This window comes from Silene latifolia, chromosome X (genome assembly GCF_048544455.1).
Source record: "Silene latifolia isolate original U9 population chromosome X, ASM4854445v1, whole genome shotgun sequence".
NCBI lineage: Eukaryota > Viridiplantae > Streptophyta > Magnoliopsida > Caryophyllales > Caryophyllaceae > Silene > Silene latifolia.
In genome coordinates this window covers 211669946-211683852 of record NC_133537.1, presented here as the reverse complement: position 1 = coordinate 211683852, position 13907 = coordinate 211669946, and the positions used below count along the sequence as shown (strand labels likewise).

General features: G+C 41.9%; 1 non-coding gene across 1 annotated transcript; it reads right to left on the bottom strand.

The window, feature by feature from the left end:
• Positions 1–10165: 10165 nt before the first annotated feature.
• Positions 10166–10272, bottom strand: LOC141624359 (small nucleolar RNA R71). Its single transcript, XR_012534166.1, has one exon. It is a non-coding gene; the product is annotated as a small nucleolar RNA R71 (small nucleolar RNA).
• Positions 10273–13907: the final 3635 nt, after the last annotated feature.

Here is a 13907-nt window from a genome sequence, read left to right as displayed (position 1 = left end):
GTGTGAATAAAAGCTCCATCGACGTCTCTATTTATACTAATTTCTGTTTCCAAAAATCCGAACTTAACGGAACCACTGGGAACAGCGCAGACTGCGCCTCTTCAAAGGGACGCAGCTCGTGCTGCGCCTCTTCCTCAGCTTGACTTCTGTGATTTTCCGCGTTGGATCTTTCCTAATTCCTCGACGAATAATTTCTTATTCCTACGGGTTATTATTTTGGTAAATACGTGGAAATTACCATATTTCGTGTTTCCTAATTCTGCGGGCACGCATTTCGAGACGATATCAACATTTTCGTCATTTTACCACACTTGTATAATATGTTTTAGGAAATAATTTTCATTTTAATTCATTTTTTTTAGGAAATAATTTTCATTCTAATTCATTTCAAAATTTATATGTTTATTTCATTTACATATTTCTTTCATTTCTTTTTTCATTTCATTTCTAACTTATAGGTTTCTATTTTTTTCTTTTTTTGGGGGTAACCTCCCTACCGTCCGGTCATTTCCGGCAAATTTTTTGCATTTTTGCGTGCTTTTGAGTCATTCGTTCTGAGCTAATTCAGGCCATGTATATATACAAATGTATGTTTTGCGTGATTTCTATGTAAATTTCGGCAGCATGACGTCGTAAACCGTCATCTACCAAACCTGTTCAAAACTAACCTGCAGATACAAGCAACACAACCCAGCAGCAAAGGCACTCAGGCCATCTTATATACAACCAAAAAGGGAAATGTACAACAAACTGGGGTCTCGAGCCCCAAACAAAGTCCGGAATGTTCAAAATGAAGGTCCAAAATGTACAAATGTGCAAAATACAGCCAACAAACAAACAAAAAACTGCACAAAACTAATGCTGGTCGCCTTCCAGCTCCGCAACTCTTACCGCAAGAGCAGCAATCTCGGCGTCTCGAACCTCGAGCTCCCACAACAAGCGAGCAGTCTCCTCCCGAGACTGAGCCAACTCTCGCTCCAGCTCGCGGTCCCCCTCTAAACAACAAAATTGGCTCATGTCAATCATGTCAATCGTTTCAAGAAAAGTTGGAAAATCAAAATTCAAAAATGAAACAGGCACAAGGTTCATACCTGACGGCCTCGACCACCGACAAGTGCCTCGACGGCAGTAGCTCGCAGCCGGTTGGCCACCCTCCATAACGCCACGAACCGAGACGGCGCAACCTGCATTTTCATAAAAAGAAGTTCTCAATAATTGAACAAACTCAATCAAATGTGTTCTTACACGAAAATTACACAAAATTAGAGGCTCACCCTCCGAATCGATCGCGATCGTCCAGGCCAAGATCATCACGGCCACGTTAAAGTCACGCAGCTCGGAGATCGTCGCCCTCCCGGTCGCGTCAGTGTACTCGAGGGTCTTGGGGTACTCTAGGGGCTCGATGCCCGCCGCCTCAACCTCCTGCAAAAACAAATATTTCTCATTAATCGATGATCTTTCATCGTAGTTTCAAAATCAAGTAAAGAAGAAGATTAGAGATACTCACCACTACCGGCCAGTACGCCAACCTCCCGTAGAGGAACGCCAAGTAGTCCTCGCCGGGAAGAAGGAGGGCATCACCACCGACGCCACCAAGTCGCCTCCTCTCTCGCCTCGAAGGCTCCCGAACATCGTCCGGGAGGATCGACGGAACCGTCAACACGCCCCGACAAAGATCGACGAGCCAAGCGCTCGCCAAGTACCACACGGACCCATCGACGTCCTCAACACAAAGCCGGCTCGAGCTCCTAGGTCGAAGGACCTCGCCCACAAAGGAGGCGCTCGGCGTACTCCGCCAAGGCCTGGGCACCCTTTGGGACAAGATAAATAAAGGAATCATTCTTATGATCAATTTAAAGGCAATATAGAAGCAAATGAATAGAAGTGAGATGCTTACGCTGTTGTCTAGGTCAAGAGCGTTCACGTCCGCCTAGGTAGACACCGTGAGAAGAACGCTTGCTCTTCATCCTGCACATCACCCAATCCCTCACCACGGGATAGGCCTTCTCCAGCGGCTCCGTCCTCTTGGACGCGAGGCCCGGAAAGTAGGAGTAAACCCACGCCTGTGAAGCAATATAGTTATTAACGATCGTTTGTGATTTGATAAAGAAAGGAATTGATTTTGGTCTAAATGAAGGTTCATACCTCTAACAGTAGTCCAGGTCCGACAGCGCCAGGAGAAGTCCCATTCTCCATCAACTCCGGATGAACCATGGCCCTTATGAAGCGGATGAGGACCGCAAAACCAGATGAGGACCCACCACAACGCCCTAGGGAGCTCGGGTCGAAAGGAAGGGAAGAAGCGTCGATGACCTCTCGCCCTTGTCTCTGAGGTAAATCGAAGACAGAAACCACCAGAGCCACAAACGAGCCCTCGGCTCAGCTGTACAGGGAGGAGGAGCCGTCTCCCTCCCGTCAATCGTCACCAGCGCCGGGATCTTTCCCGCAAAGTAGTCTCGAACATAGGAGCTGGGCACCCATCCCGGCACTGTGACAGCCTTCGGCGACAAGTTCCAGCCGATCAACCTCCTAGCCTCGGCCGAGTCCACCCTCATGGCAGTCTTCGGTCACTCCACAGCCTCAGACCCACACGGCAGACCAGAAATCATGTCGTAGTCCTCCAGAGTGACTCCCACCTCACCAAAAGGCATGTGAAAAGTGGAAGTCGTATCTCAGAATCGGTCTAAGACAGCGCGGACCAGGCTAAGGTTAGCCCGCAGCTTCCTCTTCGCGATATTCCTCCAGGCCTACACCAAGGCACCGAACGCTCCACGCTCGATCATGTTGCGCTCTTCCGCCGACAGCCGCTCGTAGCACTCCATCGCTGTCGTGTAGCCCGAGAACGACCTGATGTTCCCGGCCTCCTATTGTGATTTGAAACAAAAGCTATCTTTAGTTTTTTCGATTGAAAATTGGAAGGGATATGAACAAATAAACGAAAGAAGATGAGTGATGAGTAGTGAATTCCTATTTACCAAGCTCTTCACCGTCCTGTAGGACAAGTGACCCTCTGCAGCCCACAGCAAGTGCCTACTCTCCCAGGTCTCAGCCCACGCGAGAGCTCCTCTCAGCTGATGACCTCCTCGTCCGACGTTGGCCCGTCTCGGGGCCTCCTCCTCCTTAACAGCCTCCTCCTCATGGACCTCGTCCCCAGCAGCCATCACCGCAGCGGTGAAGGCCTGCTCCAAAGCCTCCTCGACGACAGCAATGTCTATCTCCATGGGAGTCCTCCCAGAAGTAGAAGCCTCATCACCTGCAACATTAAAGCAAAATTAGGCCGCGTCACGTGACGACAAGCCTTGGTTAAGGGATTTTTCGAGCCTTCGGAAGCCCTGAAATCGCTTTTTCTCGCCATCTTTGGCCATATTCTCACAAACCCGATCGCTCATGTGGTAATTTGGGTCAAGTCAAGCCTAATTTGAAGCCTAGTCTTGGGTTTAAGTCGAAATTTCGGCAGCATTTCGTTATAACGGTGATTATGCCCTAGAAAAGTGTCCTGAAAAAGCTGTCACAAACCAAAATTCCGAGATGTTAGGAAGTTTACCCATCATCCAAGGATCCCAAATATCAATTTTCATCGCAAATGGACAATCCTAAGGCTATTTTCGAAGCAATTTACGGTTTAGCTGTGAAACCGTCTCAAATTCGCTCAAAGGCTCAAAACTCAACGAAAATTCGAAACAAATACATGGTTGTGTTCTTTATACTACCTATTATCCGTTTCTAATGTCAATTTGACAAGGCAAATGCATTTGGGGGAAAAGCCCCAAATTTTCGATTAATGGGGTCATAAACCCTAATTTTTTCGATCCAAAATTGAACAAATACAGAAGATTAATGCTAGAATGAGACGCATACCTCGATTAGTCCTGATTAATGCAAGCTTTTGGATCAAACCTTGGTGGAAATGGTTAAGATTTGAGAGAGAAAATGTGTGATTTGTGTTTCGAAACAAATGAAGTAATCCCTCTGTTTATCGCGTTTTTACGCAGAAAAAACGCTTTGGGGAATAGACGCAGGAGGTGCTGCGCCTATTCCAAGAGACGCAGCACTTGCTGTGCCTCTTCCTTGTGTTCCCTCCATACGAGTTTTCAAAAATTCGTTATGAGTTCGTTATTTGTGGGCCCATCTTTGGTGCGCCTCTTCCCCGATGCTATTTTATCCTTTTGGTCCGTTTGACGATTTCTAAGCCAGTAGCAGACTATTATACATTATTTATTGCTTCCAAGACCCTTGTCACAACGCGCAGATATTCCTTCACAAGGGTTTCGACACGCCTTCATTATATTTCCCCAACGAGAGTAAGCGGATAGACTTTCCCTCTCGAGACATGGAGATTAATTCCCGATTATGTTCCCCAACGAGAGTAAGCGGATAGACTTTCCCTCACAAGACATGGAGATCAACATCAACCCCTATCTTTTCCGAAGTTTGTTCAAGTCGAACACGAATGATTTCTCCCATCGTTCTACTTTGTGTCCTGCTACTCACAGTATTTCTTGTTTCCCCTCGGAGGGCGATAAAGATGTTGTTCTCCATAAAGTTCCCAATCCAATATAGTTCCTACACTCGAGCCTTATTTACCCTTTAGTTTAAACTTATATTCGGGCCTCCTTCCCGCCAATGCTTTCCTTTTAGGGCCCCATACCCTAGCACCAATCCTTATATATCTTTTAGGTCTCACCCTTAGCTCCTATGCACCTCCGGAAGCATCTCGAGGAAGAAGTCTCAAGTATGATCTCTTCTTATGGCTGGCGAGCCTCCTTACGTAGTCTAATGGACTTTAAACGACCCTCCCCGATAGTCGACAGACTCTAAAATGTTCCCGACGACAGGTCCTTGGTTCAGACCCCTCGAACCGCCTCGCGTCGCCATAGTCGTCAGGTTGTAATCTTCGATTGAACTGATGGCTATACTTTGAATTTTGCCTTGTCCAAGCCTCAGTCAAAGTGGGGGCTCTGTAGATACCTTATTTCTGCACCTCTCGCAAACCACCCGGTGATGATTGGGCCGCATGTTTGCTACGCGGAACGATTTGTGACAGTTCATAAGTTTATCATCAAGTGATTGCTCAAATACTAATGTCTACCTCTTAGTTGTCATCTACGCGCCGATACGGTCGTTTTGACAGTAATTAGAGTACATTTGGAGTCCGGGCCTAAAACCGTCTTCATTTTCTGATAACCATTAAATCCCGAGTCAGAATGTTTTGGAATGTTCCGGATATTTCTATTCCATATTTTATAAATATTTCACAATCTTTATCCTTTGGTAAACAATTTCCCGTAATATTCACATAAAATATTAAGGAAAATTGAATTATTCCGTCCTTCTATAACTCAACACGGAAATCTTTCTTCCGCAGGAGGAAACCCCTTGGGAATAGACGCATCAGGTGCTGCGCCTCTTCCAAGAGTCGCAGTGACTGCTGCGCCTCTTCCCAGGTCCTTTTCTGCGTAATTTTCGTATCTTTTTCATATCTTTCCGAGATTCACTTCCAAAGACTCTCCGAAACCCTAATTCCTTCACGTGATTAGTATAAATAGGAGCCTTCCCTCCTCATATTTCTCACGCGGGGTGTCCGCCCTTCTCTTCTCCCTTTGCATTCGAGACCTTTGTTCTTACTTTTTGGCGTCTACGTGCTTGAACATTCGACCACGTAAGCTCGGATCCTTCTGAGTACCAGCCTCGTTTGCATGACCGACCAATTTGACCAACTCCACTTCAATCAACTTAATTAACTTAATCGTTTCCTTCTTACGAGGGCACTTTCGTATTTTCATTATAGTTCGAGTCGAGCATCGCTAATCGATAACTTAGTCCTTCTCGTTTCGTCAAACATGTAAGTCTGAGGGTGTAAATCTCTCTTTTATTTATTGTTATTTATTTTTTGTATAATCACTATTGTAAGGTTTATGTCGAAAATACCTCCTTAAAACCGATTTCTAAAACCGTGCTTTAAAACCTCTTTTTGCGGATTTCCAGAAGACAAACCGTCGAGAAAGGACGCAACAACTGTTGCGCCTCTTCGAAGGAGCGCAGTTCCCGCTTCCTTTCTTCTTCCTTCGTCCTCTGTAATTCGTTCTTTCGTTTCTTTTTTGTTTGTTTCGTTAATTCTTTGATACAATCATTATAATTTCATCTGTATAATATTGTTCATTCATTAACACGTGCAATTCATCATTAAATCCGACTTAAATCCCTTATAATCTCATATTTGCGGGTTTTTGTCATTAAAATCAATCCGGGTTGTAGGAATTCGATTTGTTCATATCGGGTTTCTGGAATTCGACCTTTGATATATTTTCATCTGTCTTTTATCATGTTCGCCATTAATTCGTCATTAATTCATCATGTTTAGTTTATTTCATTCACCTATGTCACTAATCAATCATTCTTCCATGTAATTAATTAGTAATATTCCGTCTTATCCATGTTTTTGTTGTTTTATGACCTTCAATCACATGTAATTAACCTGATAATCACTTCTATCCGAGTAAATATTATAAATCAATCATTAAATTAACCCACGAACATTAACGATTTGCAGTTCCGGCTTCACAACCAGAACTCACCCTTGGGCATGCACGCAAAGAATCGTTGCGCCTCTTCCGAGGGCGATCTCTTGCGCCTCTTCCAGGATGATTTCTGTCTCTCAACTCCGTTGTTGCCTGACCTAGTTTAATTAGCTTACGTATAATCAACTATTATTCGTATTATCACCTTCTGACTCCTTCGTTATTTCTTTTGATTCATTCTTTTATTCGTTTTTTTCCAAATTATCCGTTTTAAAGGTATTTTCGACATAAATCGCCTAATCCATTGTAATTATTGTAATTTTCTTTTATTCCTTGTATTTTGTATCATTTGTATGTTTTCACATGTAATTGAACATTAAATCCTACCTCGACATTAATTGTTTGCTAATTATGTGTCAACCGACTTAGTCTAATCTTCACATGCTAGGATTAAAACATGGATGTTGCACTGCATGCATATAATCAACAATATATCGAGTATAGATGATGTCCCTAATCATTAGTAGAGGCCGCTATCGAGGCGGGCGAGATTAGGTGTTCGATCAAAAGAGCTTCCTAATACGTACCCTCACCCCTTATTCCAGATCTCTGTGAACATCCGTGTTCATTGGCATCCACGAGAGTCATTCTAGACATAGAATGCTAAGGGTAACGATTGCTTAGTGTTCATGTCACTACTTTGTGTCTTGACATGACACGAGGTATTCGAACGGTTCCAATTTCCCATAAAAATTGGTGGCGACTCCAACAAAAATGCAAACGCTTGTTCTCTTCCTCCCAAGCGCCTCCGTGGGCCCCCCGCTGTCCACAATATCACGTTGCTAGTCCCGCCACAATATGCTCGTCCCGCGTGTCTGGAGTCTTGGCACGGAGGTCCTATCTGATGATCCGAGCGGATCGTGGAGGAGACGCTTGGATCTTCTTGCTTCAAGACGAGTGTGTTCCAGCAGGAGTCGAGCGTCTTCTTACGGGGACGCTCGGATTGGCGGCCAGTTTGTCTATTTGCGCTCGCATTGCAAAACGGACGTCATTTCCTCATACGGACTCCTATTGGAGTGATCCAAAAGCCTAGATCAATTGATTTTTCGATGCCGTTTTATCTAGCATACTTTCAGAGCCAAATAAGAAAATCTTGGTTTGGGTTCCGAGCAATTTCTTCATGTAATGGCTTCCTTCTCGTCATCCATGCTTTTAAGCCTATGATCCTTCTATATACTCTTTATTCCTACACCCTTGGTAATCATTCTTGCCTCCTCTTAATACTATTCCATCCAAGATCATCAACAAGCTTTTAAATATGCACGAGAGATGGGAATTCCGCCTCATTATCTTCTTTCCTACAAAACATATACAATGCAATATGAAAGCCAAATAGGAAGGAATTGACGGATAAAATGGCCATGAAATGCTATATTAGTATGTAAAATGGGTTCAATTAGGGGACTAAATGTATGCAAATAAGAGTCACATCAAACATCCCCAAACCGAACCTTTACTCATCCCGAGTAAAGAGGTGACTAGAACTAGACCTTTATTTAAACTATTCTAATAATATAACCGATGTGAGACAATTAGCGGGTCTCACTCCGCCCCTTAAACTCACAACAAGACAACCATGAGGTAGGGTTCCTTATTGCAAGGCAATGTGGGGCTTGCCAAAATGGCGATACATCCAAGCATTAAGCACACAAAAGCAAGTAATAGATGCATCTACAAAAGAATAGTCACTTTCCTCATCTAAGTGGCGGAAATTATCTACAAGGGAAGCAATTTAAGGGTACACATTCCATCCTAGATATGGTTTATTCAAACTACTAAGCCTAGATCTACAAGGGAAGCAATAAATTACCTCGAAGTTGTGTCAAGCTAGGGAACCTTTGTCCTCAATTGTTAAATGCTTTTGTCAAGAGTAGACTCCCTATAGTGTTAGAAACACTGGAGGATCGCGGAATTCCCCTTCTTGCCTATGCAAGAAGAAGGGTCGTCCCCTCCCTACCATGCACAAAAGTGGATTCGATGGATAAACTGATCATTTGTGTTTGAGTTTCATATGGGAGTTTGTTTTTGTTGTTGTTTTTCCCTCCAATTTTTTATGGCATTTGACATTTGAGAACACTTTCTTCTTGCCATTTCTTTTGATGATTGGCATTTTAATACTTGACAACTTTCAACTTTTTGCATTTTCATTTGAACATTTTCAAAGTCACCCCATTTGTAGTGAGGGTGCTTATATTTGAAGCATAGGAGTTTTCATTTTTGTTACTCCTCTTTTCTTTTTATGCAATTGCAAACTTTTTGACTTTCATTTCAATTCTTGAACTCAAATTTGAACAATTTATGTGCTCATTACCTTTTTGATGACAAAATGTGGTAGAACATAGAAGATGGTTGCAAGGTTTCAAGGGTCACCTTGGAATAAACGGTAGCCAAGGAGTTATCCCACCACAAGGTACTCTTGACTAGGCCTTAATCCATGGGTCAAAGGATACTAGCATGACACATCCTAGGGTGTTTTACAATGATTCTAACAAGCAAAGTCTCAATAATAAAATGTATCTACAAGGGCCTTATATACATTTGCCAAGTTTCCCAAATAGATGCTTTCACAAAATCTTTTCCTAAATGCAACTATATGCCATGATGCAACTAACATTTATACAACCTAATGCATATGCTTCTTTCAACTAGTATGCCATATAAACTACATGCACCTCCTAAGATCACATTGGTTTGTACCACATCAATCAAAATAAAGCCACATAGTCATTAGCATAAAGAGGAGAAAAGAGATTGGAAAGATCATACCATGCGGTCTTCAATATCCTCATGTCTCGGATGTGGCGTAGTCGATCAATGTGAAAAAGGATGAACAAACACAATATATACACATGACTACACTATAAAGGAAATGAACATGTTTTTGGGTTTTTGAAATTTTCAGATTTTTATGGATTTGGTTTTAATGAAATTAAAGAACTTATTTTTGAGTTTTTTTTTTTTTTTTTTTTTTTTTTTTTTTTACATGTAGGAGTAGGAATAAAAAAGAAATACATGTTTTTTTTGGGTTTTTGATTTTATGGAAATGAAGTACAAATGCAATGATGTGAATGAATGAACGCATGCTCTACCTAAATGCAATCTTATATGACATATATAAAAAATGAATGCAATCTAAACTACACTATATGATGCATGTTTTCACCTATGATCAAACCTCGCCAAACCGATTTAAGCACTATTTCTAGTGTAGAAAGGAATAGGCTTGGTCATTAGTGGCTATACATGAATGCAACTAACTACATGCAACATGTGAGATATATTACAATGCAAACTATACCATATGAACTAACTAATGTAAATGCAATATGAAATATTTCACAAATGCAAGCTAAATGTATATGTATATAACTAAATGCAACATGGAGACTTTTTGTGACTATTGTGATGCGATTTCACAAACCGGAGTGACTCAAGACCAAATTCAATGGGTCTTATTTCCTTTTTCTCTAATTGGTACCGTGAAACAATGGTTAAAAATCCTTAATAAGGCTACTCTTGGTATCGACTCTTGGAAGAAGTTGGCTCTTACTTTCTACAAAAAGTTCTATCCTCCGGAAAAGTCTAACATGCTAAGAGCTCAAATCACGGGTTTTAAGCAAAGGGACGAAGAATCTTTGTATGAAGCTTGGGAGCGATTCAAAGGAACTTATCGCTCATGTCCTCATCATGGACTTAGCGAGTGGTTCTTGGTACAAAAATTTTGGAATTGTCTTTATGAAGACTCCCGAAACATTCTCAACATGGGATCAAATGGTATGTTCACCAAAGTTGACGATAATCAAACTTGGAACAAGATTGAGGAAATGGCGGTCCATAACTCACAATATAGTAGACCTCGCAAGGCTACTAGAGGAGGAAAGCATGAAGTGGACTCTATTACTCAATTGGGTGGTCAACTTGGTGCTCATATTGATACCATCAACTTGAAATTTGAGAAGGCTATGACTAAACTTGAAGAAGTCTCAAAATCACCAAAGCAACATGGTAATGCCATGGTGGCATCTTCATCAATTCCAAGTGGAATATGTGAGAATTGTGGAACTTTGGGACATGACCAAAGTGAATGTATGGGAACAAGTGAGCAAGTGAATGCTTTTCAAGCATACAAGATTGGTACCCTTATTGCAACTATTACAATGAAAACACCAAATTCCATCCAAATCTCTTATACAAAAGCCAAAATGTTCAAAACACTCAACCAACATACACCCCTCCTCCAATGAGAAGCCAAAATCAAAGACCCTTTTACAACCAAAACCAAGGTTACCAAAATCAAAGTCCATACAATCAACAAAATCACCAAGGCTTTGATGTTCAAAAAGCGGTCCTCCAAATGCAAAAGAACCAACAGAGTTTTTTACTCAAATGCAAAAGGATAGCCAAGCAAAAGACATCACCAGCAACAACATCCTATCCCACACAAAGATGTTGGAGAACCAAATGTCTCAATTATCATCTTCAAGTTCACAAAGACAAACGGTGAAATTACCACCCCGAGGTAATCCCCCAAGACAAGAATCGGTGAGTGTCATCCATTTAAGGAGTGGTACAAGGTATGAAGGGCCAACGAAACCCATTGATGAAGATGTTGTGAATGCTAGTGACAAGGAAAGAAGTGTTGAAAACTCTAGGGAAGAAGAACCCAACAATCAGGAAGCTTCAAAGAGGAATGAAGAAAAGGCCAAAGAGAAGGAACCCATTGTGATTAGACTTCCTTTTCCAAGTCGTCAAGCTAAGCCTAAGTTTGATGACCAACTTGGAAAATTCATGGAGATTGTGAAGAATTTAGAAGTCTCGAATCCATTCACGGAATTAATCAATCACGTTCCGGCCTATGCAAAGTATATAAAGGATATTCTTACAAAGAAGAAATCAATCCGGAAGCTTGAGACTATTGCTTTCACTAAAGTAAGTAGTGCTATTCTTCAAGGGAGTTCACCTCCAAAGCTAAAGGATCCGGGAAGTTTCTCCATTCCATGCACTATTGGTGACACTACAATCAACAAAGCTTTATGTGACCTTGGGGCAAGTGTTAGTGTCATGCCATATTCGGTTAGCAAGAGCCTAGGAATGGGAGAACTCAAATGCACCAACATCACGCTTCAAATGGCGGATAGATCAACAAAGACACCTTTAGGGGTATGGGAATATGTTCCCGTGAGAATTGGAAAATTCTTCATCCCGGTGGATTTCGTTATTGTTGACATCGAAGAAGACTCCAACATTCCTATTATCTTAGGAACACCATTCTTGCACACCGCGGAGCGGTGATCGATATAAAACATGGAGAGCTCACCTTGAAGTGGGAGATGAGACCATCACTTTCAATCTTGACAAGACTATGAGAGCTCCCCGATTGCCTGAGCCGTGTTTTATGGTTGATCACTATAGCCGGAAAGATGATTGGAAGAAGTTGGAATTTCAATGGAAAAAGAAAGTGGATGATGCTCCATAAAAAGAGCAAGGAAATTGCAACAATGAGAGCTTGAAAAACTCATCCATGACAAGTGAAGAAGAAGGCCTTATTGGCTAAGACAAGAAAGAAGGAGAGTTGCCTTCATCAACTCAAGACATTTTTAGTGATCAAGTAGACGAAGTATGTGGTATTTGGGATGATGAGTTCGAAGGGATATTTAATCCCTATATTGGTAATGCTATGACCCAAGACCATCATGGAGAACAACAAGTACAAAGATCTATCGAGGATCTTTATTATGATAACGAGCAAGCTTTCGACAATTTCTTCAAGGTGTTGAGTAACATCAACAACACCTTGAACATGCCCCCTTGACATCTCACATTGGATGAGAGTTTGGTGGAGTCCTCCCTAAACCACCATTTGTAAATATTCTAACTCCCTAACTTGCATTTCAATTATTGTATTGCATTTTTGTCATCTTTGGATTTACACTTTTATGCCTTGATCAAGATTTTTATCATTTTGAGAGAAGTGAGGGAGGGACTTATGAGTTTATTGATGTGTAGTGCTTTGCCTTAGTGTGGGGATAGCAATTGCCTAGGCTATTCATGCCTTTGTAGTGCCCCTACAAATGAAGAACACGAGAATTAAAGATTGAATTGACACGGGTTACGAAGCACCCACGGATGGACCTGAATTCGTGTTGTCAAGGAAGAATCCGAGCGGCCGGAGGGATAATCCGCTCGTCCTGAAAGAACCCGAGCCTCCAAGTCACAAGACGCTCGTCTTGTGAAGCTGTAGAAAACATATTTTGGGTATGACTGAGAATCCGAGCGTCCAACCAGGAATCCGCTCGTCTTAGTCAGGACGATCGTCCAATAGGAAAGACGCTCGTCTTTTTACTGCTAAAATTTGGGATTTTTCACTGGAAAGGAATCCGAGCGTCCTGAGCAAAAGACGCTCGTCTCAGCCAAGGAATGCGCTCGTCTTTCCTGCAATCCGCTCGTCCCATGGCTTCTTTACCTGAACCCAATTTTTGAAGAATTCGAGCGTCCCGACACTTGGTCTGCTCGTCTCCCTCTGCATTTCAAAACCAACGGTTCTTTCTAAACCCTCCTTTCCCATTCCTTTTCATTCTTTCAAAACACAAACACTACCCAAAACCCCAAAACCCTCATCCTCCCCATCAACAAAAACCAAATTCCTCAACCAAAATCAACCAAATCAAATCCAAACTTCCTCTAAATAAAAATTAATCACTCCTTTAGCATCAACAAATGATTCAAACACTAAAATATTCATGTTTTGAGTCGATTTTTGGGATACAAGGCAACTTTCATTCATCCTAAATCGATTTGGGCATTACTAGAAATTGAAGATTTCAATCTTTCATTGGTGTAAGTAAGCAAAGGAGTATGGCAAGAACAAAAGGTGGAAACAAGGCACCCCAAAAGAAGACCCTTTCTAAGAGGCAACAAGCCCTTATTGATAAGCAAACATCAAAGGCATTGGTAGTCCATGAGGCAAGGTTGGAGATTCAAGAACAAAATCCTCCTATGGAAGCTACTACTTCTACCACTCCGGTCATTGAACAATTAGCCGACTATCCGGAGGTAATATTCACTTCCGACTCCCATAGGAAGAAATTTATTTTCTTTGCTAAGAAAACTATCATGCCTACGAAGTTCGTATGTGAAGATGCATTGTCAACATTGGGTGTCCTTGAGATAACTAAGACCTTTTTCGAGTCTATGGGGTTGAGTATATTGTTTACAATGCAAGAATTGACATACTCCTCCCTCACCTTAGAGTTTTTGAGCTCTTTGAAAGTCACACAGGTGGAGACCCGAACCATTATTGAGTTTCGTCTTAAAAATGTTGATAGATGC